This window comes from Perissodus microlepis, chromosome 13 (genome assembly GCF_051167445.1).
Source record: "Perissodus microlepis isolate ML-2025 ecotype Zambia chromosome 13, ASM5116744v1, whole genome shotgun sequence".
Taxonomy (NCBI): domain Eukaryota; kingdom Metazoa; phylum Chordata; class Actinopteri; order Cichliformes; family Cichlidae; genus Perissodus; species Perissodus microlepis.
Genome location: NC_140473.1, coordinates 29,494,372 through 29,511,560, shown reverse-complemented (window position 1 = coordinate 29,511,560; position 17,189 = coordinate 29,494,372). Strand labels below are relative to the sequence as shown.

Below are 17,189 nucleotides of genomic sequence, written 5' to 3'. Positions count from 1 at the left end.
GAGCCCGTTTAACATCTGTCTTTCAGAAAAATAAATAAATAAATAGATTTGCATTAACAGACACACATTAAAAAAATCCCATGTGACACTGATAAATCCCTGTTCAAATAGAGTACATGTAAACGAAATAACGAAAACTAGAAGTGAAAGAGAAAAACATTTTCGTTAACGGAAATAAAAATAAAAAACAAAAAAAGGGAAAACTAACTAAAACTGTAATGAGCGTTCACAAAACTAACTAAAATTAACTGAAGTTATAGCAAAATGTGTTTAGTTTTCATTGAGGTGTGCGTGTCCTACAATAGTCATGGGTGAAAATGAGGTTTAGTTTCCAGATTTCTTCTTGCTGTGTCTCATTATGCCAGCAGGTGGCAGTACGTTAGGCGAGTCGTCTGTGTTGCTGCTCCGTCCACGTGCAGAATCATGTCAGGAAAAGTCGGGAGAAAGCGCCAGAGTCCAATTGGGATTACTTTAAATATAACTGTGTTTAGTATAAAGCAAGTGTCTTGTAGTGACAAGAGACAAATTAGGAGGGACACTTATAAGCGGAAAAATCCCACAGACCTTAAAATGCACTTGAGAAGCTCACACAAGAAGGCTAACCTAGCTTACCTTGAAAAGGTAAGGGGGAGCACACTACCCCTTTTGTTTTTTGACTCCCCCTGCTCAGAGAGCTCGCCCACTCAACCCTCATCCCCAGAAAACAGAAGCTAACCCCATGCAAGGCAGCGTGATGCATCCCAGGACAAGAGGACTGGGACATCTACATAACTGTGTGAGTCAATTGCCTACAAAAACGTTATCAATTCACTTGAACCAAAATTGCGAACACCCGGTGCTGCAAGAGTTAATGGTCTCAATACCCAAGGATAAGCAGAAGAGCATGACTGATATGATGAAACTGGGATTTTGTTACACTTAATTATTGCAAACACAACTAAAACTATAACTGAAACTGATCAAAACTAAAGTGAAACTAAGGATTTTCAAAAAATGAAAATAAAAACCAGACTGAACTAGCAAACAATTGGTAAAAACTAATTACGACTGACATAAAATTGAATATATAAAGTCGAAACTAAATCAAAATCAAAACTAACGAAAATTGCAAATCTATTAGAACCCTGATCCAGACTAAGATGGCGTTGGACATCTTCAGGGCGGAGAAAGGTTGGTGTGACCAAGGGGTGGTTTGGCTTGTTGTATGTATATTTCGAGATGATGTGGCTCTGGATGGACCAGTTACCAGGGCATGGAAGGAGGACTGACTTATTAAATGAGGAGAAGGAATTTTCTGGGATTGAAGATCCTCTGGGTGAGTGTTTGACTAAAAGCATGCATAAAATAAAAGCTATTTTTCATTATTGATTGGTAATAGATTGATAATTGGCCACATTTACAGCTGTATTGACTTGTTGTGGACGTAGTCTACTTCATGTTTAAGCACTCTAATTAACAGATTGAAAATAGAGACATTAAAGGAAGAATATGCAGCACCACCCTGTCAGACGCCAGTGGCGATGGGGCTCAGTGATGAATCAGGTGAGCTGGATTCATGGCTGAATCAAAACATAGGTTCCCCTGCTGTGGTCAGTGAGGGGAAAAAAGGGGGAAATAAAATTCAAAAGAGGCATGGATAAACGTTTATTTGTGAAGTTTGTAAACGGAATAAAAGGGGGTGTTTTACTGTTATTTTAGCATCAGCATTATTATTGCATCAGAATCATATAACAAGCATTGCATTAATGATTTATTGAAGCTTTTGACATTACATTAACATTTGTGTTCCGGTGATTGTCATAACCTCAGGTTAATCTTCTATTTACAGGTGTCAGGATAATCGTATGATCTTTCATTGCAGGTGTAACCATGATCATTTTTATACATATTGCAGTTTGTTGCTCATTATAGAGTTGTGCTCAAGTTAATAAGGGTTAAGAGCTAGAGTCAGCGCGATGTCTGGCTGATCTATGGACTGGAGTGACTTTGAGCATAGAAGGCCGCACGCGCTTACACAACACAAACATCATGCTTTTCTTGGCTCCGGGCGGAGCCTACTGGAGCTACGACACTGGATAGGAGAAAGTCTGAGACTTTCTGAGAGATGAGGTCACTAACCTTTTCTTTTAATTTTCTAGCTCCGTTGATTTGACACATTGGAATGTGTCAAAAAAGGGGGGGAAGTTGGGTTTTAACATCAAACAAGGGTTATATGAACATTTTTATGACTTCATTTGTGTTTTAATAACTTAGGTATGGTACAGCTTAAGCCAATAGTGACCCAAGAGGTCTCCGGACTTTTTTAGAGAACCAGTGAGAAGCATAAATCATTTTTCCATGTTTAAGCATTAATCATTGAAATGAATTGAATAGCGTTTAGAAGATAAAATGCCTGTGTTCACGAGAAGCTGAGTACCACACTGGAGAGGAAACCGTGGGACAGTAGGCGGAAGGAAACACATGAGTGGTTTTAATAATTTTCTTACACACCTTGCAAATGTGCTTATAATGAGTTGGCACTTGGTCTTTTGAAGGTCATAAGCTTCGTCCGGCGTGATGGTCCGGACTGATATATTGCAGGTATTGACTTTGAGTGCAGAGGGCTAAATGCAAACACGCTTACACACACATAGGATATGATTAGAATAAGTCCCTGGGACATTCTGAATATTCTAAACCAATTCTGAATCACCAGAAGGTCAGTAGATAACAACAGTAGATTATTAGGGCTAGGCAGAGAGGTGTTTTGGTTTTCTGTCTCTTACAGAGAAAGGAACAAACACCAGACGAGGTCACAGATATACGAGGATCCTTCGCAGCAGAGGCAGACACAGTGACTGCCGAGACACCAACTGGGTCCAAGTGTCATGGCATTTTGGGCTCTGATAAGTCACCTCAAAAGGATGGATCCCATAAACACAGCAATAACCATGAATGGGTTGGCGGAGATCCAGGAACACCAGACCAACGAGGTTCGAGAGGCTCTTGGGCAAAAGGGGGACACGTTCCTGTTCCTTTTTCTGGGGAATACACGGGATACACAGGACCCGAGGATACACAGATTGTTGTTTGACATCGGGGCAGAATAATCCCCTGATCTGTGCAACGACTGAAGGGTTGTCTAACCCCTGAGGTTAAAGAAAGAAGAGCAGTGGATCACCCAACTGGAAGACACTGGTGGCTGCAGCAATAAAATAAAGGCTAAAAGCTCCTCGGACAGAGGTTCTAGTCTGAGTACGTCTGAAGGGTATAAGGTAGCACCAAAATAAAGCTGTGGGAGAACTGGGGAGTGTCATCTGTACCTGCTACGGTTGGAATAATAGTTCTTCTTGCACCTGGACTGCGCAAACATGGAGGTCATCTCACATATGGTTCGCCCAACAGGGGGACAAAGGGCCTCAGGCGTAAGAAGAAATGAACCCGGCCGCATTGGACTACAGGGTGTAGGTGTGCTCTTTATTCTAAAGAGCACAAAAGGGGGAGTGTCAGATTATAATATTATTTTATGCCATGTTAGACCCTTAATTAAAGATGGTGAATTATTATGTAGTTTTAGTTTGCATTATTCTCCTGAATTAGAAGAAGGTGATAACTATTGCATTTGTTAAGCTGAGTTGCATTACATTAGACTGCTGGTTTATTGTGAATGAATTATATTGTTTTATGATGCATTATACTGCTGAGTTATGAGAAATACTGTTTGCAGAAAGTCATCGCCTTATTTGTCTGATTAGAAGAGAACAGAACACACTGGAGTTTTCTGCCCCATCTCAGCAGGAGCAGATAAACAGGGAGCCAAGGTTGTAGCTTAGGCACTGTGTGAGAGAAAGAATGTGAATGTTTAGGCTTTTATGATTAGGTGGGGGCCACTAGAGGCTATAAGAGTTTGATCAATGCTCCACCATTTTGAGATCTGATGCTGTCTGCGTACGGTGTCCATCTCCCACGCGTGTGATCATTAAAATCATCGTTTGACTCAACCCGGCCGGACCAGTGTTGTTATTGTGGTTTTTCCTCTTGTATCCATCCCCAATATTTGAATCCGTAACACCCTGTAGACTGTTTGATGGACTGCTTGTCTTCCTGTTTGTTACCGCCGCCTGTTTTTTAATAAAGATTTGGATTTGTGACTTCAACACAGCCTCTGCGTGTCCTCCCTTTGTGTCCTCTTCCTCTGTGAATGTGTTGCATGTGTCACAGATTCATTTTATTAACAGCTTTCCCACAGTGAGTTGCATCAGCATTCATTCACAGCACATTTCAGAAGGATTCAGATTAATACAGTGATCTTACAGTCAGAATGATCCTGACAGAGTGCCACTGTAAATCATCTTTCATCAGGTAAATTTTAAAGTTCAGTATTTCAAAGCAGGAGTTATGAAGAATCATATTGGCATTAGGACTAATAATATGTACTTACAAAGTCAAAGTTTTTTAGTTATGCTAGAATATTGGAAGACAATCAACTTTTAGTGTTTTCCGCATATTAATTATTCTGAAATAGAGACGGTGACCCTAACTGTACAGAAGCACTAAACAACTGACAATCTAACAGACATCATTGGCCTGAGCCGTCATGCACAGTGAGTCTGATCCTTTGCTGTGAGAGTCTGACAAGCATGTTTCTGGTCAGTTTGGAAGAAATAATATCACAATGTTGATCTTTCTTTCCAATATTCCTTCTCTTTTACAACATAAACTGATTGTTATGAAGGAAAGGAAGGCTCAGGGTTGAGTAATCAGCATCATGGGCTCATCCGATTAGGATAAGAATAAGCAGTCATCTAATCATTCACAGGGTTCTCCTTTTATTCTCAAATCAATAAAGCAAAGAAGGAAGGAAAGAAAGACACACATGGACTGCCAATGCTGAAAGAAAACAGAGAAGTTACTCATTACCTTAAACAATACATAAAATAAGAAAAACCAGAACAGAACAGAACCTCTGCTGCCGCCCCGTGTGGGAGTGAAGAAAGAGTGAGCCTAAAGTGAATGCAGTCCTTATATAATGTGTGACAGGTGAGTGCAATTAAGGACAAGCACCACACCCAATCAAAGGTGAGAGAACTAAACAAGGTGCATCTGGTGAAGTGAGTGGGTGTGCTGGGATGTGCTAAAAGGTGGGTCTCTACAACAGCCGCCCCCATATTTCTAGTGAGAAATATGTTGATATGATCAGGATCAGTCTTCGTCAGGAAGCGGGGGCAGGAGGATAAGACAGGAGACAGGGCGGATATAGGTTTTATCCTGTGCTAAGACTTCCACGGTTCTGATGCGTTCATCTGGGCTTTTCAGGAGGCGTGTCACTCTGCCTATGGGCCAGAGGGCACGTGGAAGGCGTGAATCCATGATCATTACGACAGAGTTCAGTGTGAGATCTGGGTTCTCCTTCTGCCATTTGTGTCTTCTTTGGAGGGATGGTAGATAGTCCTTTATGAAGTGCCGCCAGAAGTGATCTGCCAATATTTGTGCATGTCGCCATCGTCGTCGACCTAGGAGGTCAGAATCAGAATAGGATACTAAGGGAAGTGACGAATCATGTCGGCCCATAATGAGAAGGTTTGGGGTTATGGGATCAATATCCGCAATGTCTGAGGATACATAGCCTAGGGGTTTTGAGTTAAGAATGCCTTCAATCTCAATTAGGACCGTTCTTAAGACCTCTTCAGTGACCATTTGTGCACCAATGGTTCTCTTCAGAGCATTCTTCACAGAACGTATCTCCCTCTCCCAGGCTCCACCGAAATGGGGTGCATGCGGGGGATTGAATTTGAAATGGATTCTTTTAGTCATCAGGACCGGCTGTAGAGTCGGAGCAAGGTTGTCAAAAGCAGCCCGTAGTTCCTTATCTCCTCCTTTGAAGTTAGTTCCTTGATCACATATAATTTCCAGGGGTGTTCCTCGTCGAGAAATGAATCGTTGGAGGGCCATGAGGAAGGAGTCGGTATCCATGCTGTTTAGGAGGTCAAGATGTATACACTGAGTCGTGAGACATTTGAATATTATTCCCCACCTTTTCTCCGATCTGCGGCCGGTCTTGACCATGTATGGTCCAAAGCAGTCTATTCCTGTGGCGTAGAAAGGTGGTTTGAATAACCTAAGACGAGCAGCAGGCAAGTCTGACATTTTTGGAATGATGGGCTGTGCTCTCCATTTCTGACACGCAACGCAGCTATACTGATGCCTGCGTACGGCTTCCCTTCCTCTGAGAATCCAAAATTTCCGACGTAGTTCAGCAAAAAGTCTTTCTGAACCAGCATGATGCAGTTTGTCATCATAATCTTGTATGATCAGTTTGGTCACTGGATGAGCAGGATCAAGTACTATTGGGTGAATGACATTCAATTCCAAGTCTGGGCTTTGCTGTAGTCGGCCTCCTACATGGATAAGTCCAGAATTCCTGCACAACACTGGTGACAAACACAATAGACGGCTGTCGGATGAGAGGGGTTTGTCTGATTGTAAACGGGCTAAATCTTCACCGAAACTGTCCAGTTGTGCCTGACGAAGGATTTCTTGTTCTGCTGTTAGATAATCAGCTGCAGAAGGAAATTTACCCTTTTGGTTGGAGAGTGAACGAGCCGTGAAATCCAATAGCTCTTGATAGATTCTGTAGCTGGGTGTGTATGTATGGGAGGGTATACTGACAATACCAAAAAAGTAGGATTTCTTTAACTCAGTCTGATCATCATCAGGATGGAGATCTGTAACTGTGGGCCAGTTATTCGGAGGTTCATGCAGAAACGAGGGACCCTCGGTCCACCTGTTTGGGCTAAGGAACTCTTTCAGGGATTTACCTCTCGTAACATCATCAGCAGGATTTGTGGCTGAATTGATGTATCTCCAGTCTTGACTGTTTGTGAGGTTTTGAATTTCTGAGACTCTGGCTCCTACGAATACCTTGAAATGGCAGGAATCTGACTGAAGCCAGTGAAGTACAGTTGTTGAGTCAGTCCAAAGGGTGGTAGTTCTGACTGGTAAGGTGAGTTCTGTTTGTATGAGCTCACAGAGGCGTGCGCCTAGTAGGGCTGCCCATAGCTCCAGTCTGGGTATTGTTAAATTCCGTTTAGGAGCAACACGTGAGCGAGCTAACAAGAAACTCAGTTCCACATGACCTTCAAGATCATCTGATCTCAAATATGCGACAGCACCATATGCTCGCTCCGAAGCGTCACAGAAGATATGAATGTCTCGAACTGTGGTAGAAACATTCATTTCCTTAGAAGTATAGCAACGTGGGATGGCAATTTGTGGAAGATAACAAAGTTCTTCTTCCCAGGACTTCCATGCCTCTAAGAGGTTGTATGGAAGGGAAGGGTCATCCCAATCTCTCTCCTTTCTCCATAGCTCTTGCTCCAAGGTTTTGGCGCGTGTTGTGAATGGGAGTAAGTAGCCTAATGGGTCATACAGACGAGCAAGTACTGCATAGATACGACGCATTGTGGTGGGGTGTGAGGCTAGAGTTCTGTATTTATAGGCAAACAAGTCAGTCTCACAATTCCACAATAATCCTAATGTGCGTTCATGTGGGCCAGATGGCTTGTCTTCAGTCAGGCAAAGTTCATTACTTGCCATTCTTACCTCAGATGGTAGATGGCTAATCACAACAGGATTATTGCTGGCCCACTGGCGAAGATCGAAGCCTCCTTCTGATAGATGGTTTCTTAATTTGTCTAGGAGTGTTCGAGCTAACTCTGCTGATGGAAAACTCTGCAAGCAGTTATCAACATAGAAACACTGCATTACTGAAGACTGCACATCTTTGTCAGATTGATATTCCTTCACATGTTTCTGCAGTGCATAGATTGCACAACAAGGGCTGCAGGTCGTACCGAAGGGGAGTACCTGCCACTCATACACTGAAGGGGGAGCTGCTTTGTTCATGTCACGCCACAGGAATCGGAGGAGTGGTTTATCAGGAGGCAGAAGACGGACTTGGTGAAACATGCCTTTGATGTCGCCACTTATTGCCACTGAATGTTGCCTAAAACGCAACAAAACACCGAGAAGTGTTGGCCCAAGGATTGGTCCTGGCAATAGGTACTTATTGAGACACTGACCTTGAAATGTGAAAGAGCAGTCAAAGACTATGCGATCTTTATTGTTGTGACTTGTCATATGATGAGGAATATACCAGGCTTCTTTGCTATTGTGCATCTCCTCCGGGCTAAGTTTAACTACATAGCCTGCTTGCTCCAATTTCAAAATCTGATCCTTGTAAGACATGGCTTTGTCAGGATCTTTAGCTAACCGAGCCTCAGTGTTGCGGAGTCTAGACATGACTACAGTTGGAGGGACATTCAAAGGAGGAAAGTTTGCCATCCGAAGAAGAGGAGTGGCGTAGCGATTAACACCATTGATCTCAACCCTTTTTGTGGCCTGTTCAAGGAGTTCCAGTGCCAGTTGATCTTGCTTTGATCGCATCACAGATTTCTCACTGTATTCAGGTAAAGTGTCTAGTTGCCATAGCTTCTCAACATGATAACGCAGTACGTCTGCAGATGAACTGAGAGATGTGAACAAACACTGCACATGCTCTGTACTGCTCTGGGGCTGAAAATCTGTGATCGGACCTTGAAGTGTCCATCCTAATTGGGTTTTAACTCCTGCAGGAGACCCATATGGTCCCTGTCTCAATGGAGCAGTAGGCGTGATGAGGTGAGTATGATCTGAGCCTATGAGCAGGAGTGGCGCTGCTTTATTAATAATGGGTAATGGGATACCTTGAAGATGCTTGTATCTCCGTTGGAGAGATGATACAGGGTAGGTGTGGTCTGAAAGTGCTAGGTGACTTGCAGTGAAGGCATTATTAATTGTGTAGGTTTTCTCTGGGTGTGCGATGGGTGAGATTTTGAAACTTACGGAAGAACCTTGAATAGTTTCAACTTCTTGACGGACAGTTCTAAGTGATAATCTCTCTGCTTCCCCAGTTAGGTTGAGATGCTGCGCCGCTGATGGTAGAAGAATGGTACGCTGGGAGCCATCATCAAGTACTGCATATGTTTCAAGAGTTCTTTTGCCATTTCGCAGGAGCACTTTCACAACCTTTAAAAGGACACTAGGACAATCACTAGGTCTATCAAAGTACAGTGTCCTCACTACAGGATTAGATTCAGTTGTAGATCTCTTATTTACATCACATAGGATCTGTAGATGTCGTCCCATACAGGTGGCACATGCTTTCCTCAGGTCACACTTTGCGGCCTGATGAGTGCTAGCACAACGCCAACACCGTTTGTTTGCTTTTATCCAGTTTATTTTCTCATCCTTTGTCTTCTGAATGAACTCGGGACACTTACTAATGTGGTGTTCAGGTGAGCGGCAATATGCACATGTTGCCTTAGTTGTTATGATCGGTTGTGCTGCCTGTACAGGATCATCAGATGTATTTGCCCCATGTAATATTGTTGTAAGTGGAGAGGTGTACTTACGGGCAGGTTGTGGCTGGTTGAAGGATGAAACAGGACTGGCCTTTCTGGGTTGACACTTGCATTCCATTTGCAACCAGGATGAGAACAAAGGCAAGGTATACGTTATTTCTCCCTGTTCCCTGTAAACGTGCCGTTTGAAGCGACTGAAATGCTCTGCAGGCAACTTCGCTAACAAGCGATCAACATGGGAGCCACAATCTAGTTCTGCACGTCCTTGTTCTCCCATAGTGCTAAGCAACCCAACTAAAGCCTGTACACGAAGAGCAAAATTATCAAGACTCTGACCATCACCTGCTCTGATAGGAGGCAGTTCCAGTATATTCTTTAGCTCTTTCAATGCCAGCTGTCTTGGTTGCCCATAACGCTCATCAAGGGCTTTGATGGCTTGAGTGTATGGGTCAGGAGCGTAGGAAAAGGCAAGAGCTAATCGTTTAGCTTGGTCTACTTTGAGGTGATCAAGAAGGACATGATATTTGAAGTGCTCTGTCTCATGAGGATCAAGAAGGTTTGTAAGGGCCATCCGTAACATCCTGTATTGCATTTCGTCTTCTCTACTAAGGTCTGGAAACGAAGGACCTTCAAGCTTATATACATGTGTTCTCGTGCTAGAGGAGTGACCCGAGCTAGCAGTAACAGGTATCAAAGGTTTCTGTTCATGTGAGGCATTGGATGTAGCTGGTTGCTGCTCTAGAGGAGGGCAATACTTGTGGTCAGATATGCAAATGAGAGGTTGAACAGGGTCTTCAGCTAAAGGAACAGCAGGTTGAACACATGAGACCTGGTGGGGATCCTGCCGTGATAAGGCCAGGAAATCAAAGGGAGTCTCATCTTCTGTAGCAAGGACTGGTCTAGGTAAACCAGTTGAAGGGATTGCAGCATCTAATATTGTTGAATTAGGTAAAGGAGGGCTGGCAGCTGTAACTAAGCCAGACTGACGGCTAATCTGTGGGGGCTGGAAGGGTGATTGACAGGTTGCTGTATCAATCACTGGGAGCTGCTCATGTTGTTGATGTGTTTGAGGACTGGCTCGTAAACTGCATACAGAAGATCTGATTCCATCAGATGAGACAGTGCGAATTGAAGATCTGGAGCTACAAGAATGGGAAGGACATGATTGAATCATAAATTGCCTGATCTCCCTCATCGTCGTCAGGAGTTCCCTCATGACCTCATCTTGGTTGGTAGGTAAAGGAGCAGGGCGGGTCTCTGGTTGACTTTCTGACTCTCCGACAGGATCCTGCAGCCCATGTGTGTCTTTGTCACTATGCTGGCATTCGATTTGACTCTCTGTCTCACATGTAGCTCTTCTACTTCCATGATACTGAACGTCATACTGCTGCAGGTGGGCAGGAGGTCGACTATCACGACTGGATCTTCTCAAACCTTCAGTCAATGGCTGCTTTGAATCCATGACGCTAACACTGCTCCGGCTCGGAGGACCATGTTATGAAGGAAAGGAAGGCTCAGGGTTGAGTAATCAGCATCATGGGCTCATCCGATTAGGATAAGAATAAGCAGTCATCTAATCATTCACAGGGTTCTCCTTTTATTCTCAAATCAATAAAGCAAAGAAGGAAGGAAAGAAAGACACAGATGGACTGCCAATGCTGAAAGAAAACAGAGAAGTTACTCATTACCTTAAACAATACATAAAATAAGAAAAACCAGAACAGAACAGAACCTCACCTCTGCTGCCGCCCCGTGTGGGAGTGAAGAAAGAGTGAGCCTAAAGTGAATGCAGTCCTTATATAATGTGTGACAGGTGAGTGCAATTAAGGACAAGCACCACACCCAATCAAAGGTGAGAGAACTAAACAAGGTGCATCTGGTGAAGTGAGTGGGTGTGCTGGGATGTGCTAAAAGGTGGGTCTCTACAACAGTGATCAAAGGTACTTATGTTCACAGCGTGTAATAATACTGACAGTCCAGGGCATTGTGGTCTGTTGAGCTAGGGTTAGGGTTAGCAATTCAGACATATGTAATCAATATTAAACGTCTCTGACGTGGGCCACTGTCCGCAGTGTTGGGAAATCCATACCAGGCTGGGACGAGTCAAGGTAGGTGAGCATCCACGAGAAGACACAGCAGATGCATCCACTCCCTGTACTGACAGGACCAGGAAACTCCAGAAACCGAGCATCTTCTCTTCAGTGCCATCCTCTCCTGTCACCCTCTCTGCCCGCAGCTCTTTGAGTATGGGGTAGATAAGGGCGCAGAGAAACCCTTATTACTAATTTGTATTATAATTCAATTTTCATGAAATATTCATATTCAGTATTGGTCCTTATATTAATAACCACGTATCCACCCAGGCTCATGGTGGGGCAGGGCTCTGTCCTGGGATGCTTGAGTACAAGGTAATGTACACCCTGACCAGGTATCCAGTCTGTCAGAATTGTTTTCAATATTTGGTTCAAAAACATGAGTGACAACAAAAATCCAACTAGGATTCTTGCATATGATGAATGAAGTCTGTCTTTGACTGTATTGTCCAGCTGATCCATCAAACCCCCAGCAGGTGAACCTTATTTATGACATAACACGGCAACAATGTAAAAAAATGAAACAGCAACAGTCTAAATGTAAAGTGCATTCTAAACTCCTCTTCAATAAATCATATGCAAAGAGTCATTCAGGACTGTAAAACGTGAACTACAGAACCCAGAGTCTTCATCATTAAATCTCTGGTTGCTTCATTTTTCTATCCTATATCAGATACTTTAAGGTTAGGTTAGGTAAACTTGCATTCTCATGGTGAGGCAAAGTGCTTTATGTGTGCGTGTGCGTGTCATGAACGGCTATAAAAGGCCTATAATTAAAGAACAAAGCGGGGTTTGAGTTCGAGTTGCGGCAGACTGTCACTACTTGTAAATGGAACGCAGCCTTCCTACGGCGGACAGCTAATAACAGGAATCGGACGCGGTCCACCCAAGTGCACAGCAACCACCATAGCAACCGCCTAGCATGACCTTAAAAACATATTCTGTCTTCATAACTATCAAACACGTGAAATGATTTGCAAAGTGTTTAAGTGTTACAGCTGCAGAGAGCTATGGCGGTATCTTTGGAAGCTGTTTACATAGCTAATAATATACGATGTAACCATGGAGACAGTCAGTCACGTGAGCTAGCGGTGCATGTTTACTACAGTGAATAAGGTGACTGCGTGCACAGCGTCCACACGCTGCAGAGGGTAAAGACATTACTTCAATATTGTTTTATATTGATATATATTTGCCTTCTGTTGACCATCACCTCAGGTTCACCATAACAGTTTCAGCATACAGATGCACACTGTCTAAATATGAACACATTCAAAACTCATGTCTCAGAAATAAGCACAGCTGTTCATGTTTGTCATTAGAGTTTTATTTGTAAGAAAATTATGAACTTCATATTGTGCATCAAATAAAAGAACATTTCACAACTCTGAGTCAACAGAAACAGGTAACAGAAATGTCTCTAATGTAGACTTGTACAGTGTAGTGTAAGCATTAAAAGATCATAAAGGAAACACTAACATTTATGTGAAACTAATTGTAATAAAAAAATGAACAGGTGGTTTATAGATGTAAAAGAAAGAATCTGAAAACAACACTTTTTTGGTCTAAGTGATCAAAGTAGAAAACAGAACTGATGTTCAAAAACAAACCGTAGCTGCACTAATATTACACATCTCCATTGTTGTGGTGAACAGACATGTTGCTTTTAAAACCACATGCAGTGTGTGACCGTGACTGTTCACTGAGACCATGAACGCCACTTCGCTGAAGCCTTCGCCTTCTTCTTCTTCTTCTAAATTGGAAGCAGAAGGAGCACGAGCTGCTTTGATCTACTGAAAGGAAAAAGCAGAACATCTGAGCTGAAACCAGTCAGCTGAAATCATTAAGACAGGAACAATCATTCAATGCAGTGTCTCAGGTGGCTTAGCCTGTTACAACTGTTGATACAAGCTAAATACGGTTAACACACAGTGTCAGGGAGCTCCAGTGTGGGAACTAGTGGCTTTAGGTTTGTAGTCATTTAACTTTCATCCATTCATTCATTTAATTCAGGAGGAAGAAATGTCAGGTTGATGCAGGCTGGCTACATGCATTTGGTCCCATGCTGTCTTTAACTAAATGACTTGGTTCATTTTATGGCTGGGCTGTATGTGGGGTTATATCATGTTATTTGGGCAGGAGTACCTGTCCTCTGTTAGACTTAGAAAGTTTCTCCATAAGTAGAGTTTCTAACTCTTATAGCACATCTGTGGCTGACAGCTTTTTGGTGGCTCTTTTTACCCCACACTGGTTGTGAGTGTGTAAATAGCCCCACTAGTTCTTTTGGGTTGCAGTTAACTTGGGAGGAAGAGGTAGGTCTGCCATGACTAGATGAATAACAATGATCTGGGATACATAAATTTCATAATGCATGCATATATCTCTATAAACCTGGCCTGAGGGCTGCCATTTTTTACATTCAGTTATTTCTTTGTTGAATCTAAATAATGAATGTGTTACAGTTAAACTGACACTGATCAGTGTAAATGGCTCATTGGGACACAGAAACCTTTAAATTAAACCCTATCACCTGATATCGAGTGTCAAACAATATCAAAGCTGTAAAAGCTGTTTACAGTCAGAATTTATAAAACTATGATTGTAAATGAATTCAAACAAGTGAGCTTTTCTCTTTGTGCTGAATATCAACACTGTGATTTCTTAGACTGTAAGCTTTACTTTAGCACAACCAGTTGTAGAAGCTGCCACTCCAAATGTCTTTTGATAACAAGAAAAAAATACCTTTTCAGTCCACGGCCTGAAGTTCTTCTCTGACATCTTCTGCCATCAGCTTTGTCTGCTGGTTTGAAGACAATAAACCACAAAAAGATGATTTAGTCACTTTGTCTGCGTCATGCAGCTCGAATGTGTCGTGTAACGATGTTGAATAGCCGTCGTTATCCCTCTGCTGTGTCAGTAGGATTGTACTGTGCAGCATCTCATTGATATGTGAGGAATGCTAATGTAACACGATAACAGACGTCTGGTCTTACATCATTAAAACATAAAGGACAGGAGATATTTAGATATTTTTATATTTATATTACATTTTATAGCTGACGGATATTACTAAATAGATAGAATTTACTAAATAGCTGGATGAACATGAAAAATATGTCTATAATAACAAATGACCATGAGAGCCAGTAGAATTAATTCAACTGGACACTCAAAAGACGTCCTTAAATGCTCTTTAAGTGGCAGAACAAACGAACAAACAGTTAATTGCTTACTTGAGATGAAATCTGCTCAGCTACTTTGAAAACAGCTTCTAAGTGGTTCCTCCTTTAACAGGATGACTGCTCAGGGGTAAGGCCATCATGCAGTCCAGCAACCTTTATGGTTCTGCTTTGATTCACCAGGAACTATTAGGGAAACCTTCCAGCGCCTCCTGTGAAAGACACAGGCATAAACACACAAACATTTATTAACATGTTCCACAGTCTTCCAGCTTGATTTTCTCATCCTGTGGACAACAACGTACATGGATGCAGGTTTATTGTTAACTTTTGTAAGGTTTATTTAGTGAACATATCCAGCTGCAGCTCCACTGTGATCCTGAACTGGATAAGCACTTAAGAAAATGTGTCAATAAATGGACATACATCAACTTACTATATTTATCCAAACAGACGGGACCAATAATGCTTCACTGAGTTAGAGACTTTAACAGTCTCTTCTATGTAAGAATGTCTCGTGCTGATATACCTGCAAACTTGACAACAAAGGTTTTTCTGACTGCATGTAGCTGTCCTCTATGTCAGCTCACACATTTACATTCATGTCACACTTATTTCTGCTTTCCCATTTTATAATTATTACTTACATTTTGATTAGATACCTTGAGTTTGTAAATGATCAGATTACATAATTGGAATACAATGTATCCAATTCAGGGTTGCGGGAGGATGAAGCCTATCCCAGCTGATACAGGACAAAGACAGGCTGCCAGTTTATTGCAGGGCTAACACAATATGTGTAACAGAAAATCCACTTAAATGTTTGATATTTCTTATAATAATCATAATTATGACTATTATTTAAAGGTTTCTTTATAAATACATTTTGATTTTTTATAACCTCTAAAATATAAACCTGAGCTGTTTCAGATTCTGACCTCTGACCTCAGTGACCTGGCTGTGTCCTCACTGCAGCTCCCTCCTGGAAGTACGTCTGCTTCTTGTCTACCCCCAGTGTTGACCGCCTGCCCTTGATATCACGTACTGTACCTGAGGAACAAAAAAGGACAAACACTTGCCTTCATTTAAGAAGTACATTCATACAGAGGTAATCTATGGAAACACACTAGTTCAACCTTTGGGAGAAATCAGTTCCTGTGAAACATTTCTGTAAATGAACATCATGTGGAGAATGAATGAAATGAGTTCTTCAGGTGACTCAGCAGTCCCACACTGACAAATGAAATCTAGTTAAACTATTAAGCATATTTGCTCTTCTGAAATCTGTGTTAAACAACAACAAACATAAATTAGTAACAAAAATACAGCTGAGTAGAGGCTTTACAAGCCACCAGCAGCCACAATGCTAAATTTTAATCTTCAAATGTTTCTGAGCCGTCTTCAACCTGCTTTTAACACATTAAAGTCCCACAGTCAATGCAGCCTGACTCAATCCTAGATGTTCAGCACACAGAGACACAGAGGTGCCGTTTAAACTTTAGTGATAACCTGAGTCACTGATCATTTGCAGTATTACAGAGTCTGGCAGTCTTTGCATGATGTCCACGTCACTGTACGTTTCTAGCTGACTCTCAGGTGTGACAGGTGTGCCAGCAGGAAAGAGTAATAATAACCTGCATCCTGAGGTTTGTCATGCAGGATTAAAGGAGCCAGGCTTTGTTCACACAGCTAGGATTGTATTTTACACTGACCCTGGGTCAGTATAAGTATCATACAGTTTAAACGAAGCACTGAAACTTGCACATATTTATTACAGATGCACTGAAGCTAATCGAGATATTTGCTGTCAGTCTGTGGCTGCGATTAAACACTTTACTGGAAACTTTATTAACTAGTACCTTCATCAGTCATGACAGAAGCTAATATTTCTGTGCTAACATCGTTTAACCAGTAACAGCTTTCCTCCAATATAAGCTAACGTTTACACCGTAACTTTAAGCTAGCACCACAAAGACGGTAAAACACGTAATAATATCTACAAATGCATCTTAAAGCTGTTATATTAGCACTCGGTGTATTACTAAGATAACCACATTAACATTACTGACACTCGCTGACTTTTAATAGTCATTCTATAAATGCTGTCCGTTTAAATGGTCTTACCTGTACACACTGCATATCCACCGGATTCCAGCCAGAGTGGATTCTGGAGTCTTCCCACGCTCCTGTTAGTGATCCTCCATCTGGATGGATGAGAACAACCTTCTGAACAATCTAGCAGGAGATGGCCCATATCTATGGGACTGATTTGTGCTAATAACGCCCATTGTATGGACTGATAACAGCCGAAGCGGGTGAATAAAGTCACCCAGTAGCTAGCTGTGCCATTACCCAGCATACATCACTCCCTCCATAAATGCAATAAACGATAGAAAAGTATCGTTCTACCTGTTTTTCAGGTAGTTGTTTACATTATATAATTTATTGTGTTCCGTATACGTCACTACAATGTGATTTGGAAAATGTCTAAATATACCGACAACAGGCACTTCCGCAGCAATCTCTTCAATCGGAGG

General features: G+C 42.1%; 1 long non-coding RNA gene across 1 annotated transcript; it reads right to left on the bottom strand.

The window, feature by feature from the left end:
* Positions 1–12,778: 12,778 nt before the first annotated feature.
* Positions 12,779–15,584, bottom strand: LOC146375321 (uncharacterized). Its single transcript, XR_014802114.1, has 2 exons — positions 14,707–15,584; positions 12,779–14,273 (listed from the first exon to the last, which is right to left on the bottom strand). It is a non-coding gene; the product is annotated as an uncharacterized LOC146375321 (long non-coding RNA).
* Positions 15,585–17,189: the final 1,605 nt, after the last annotated feature.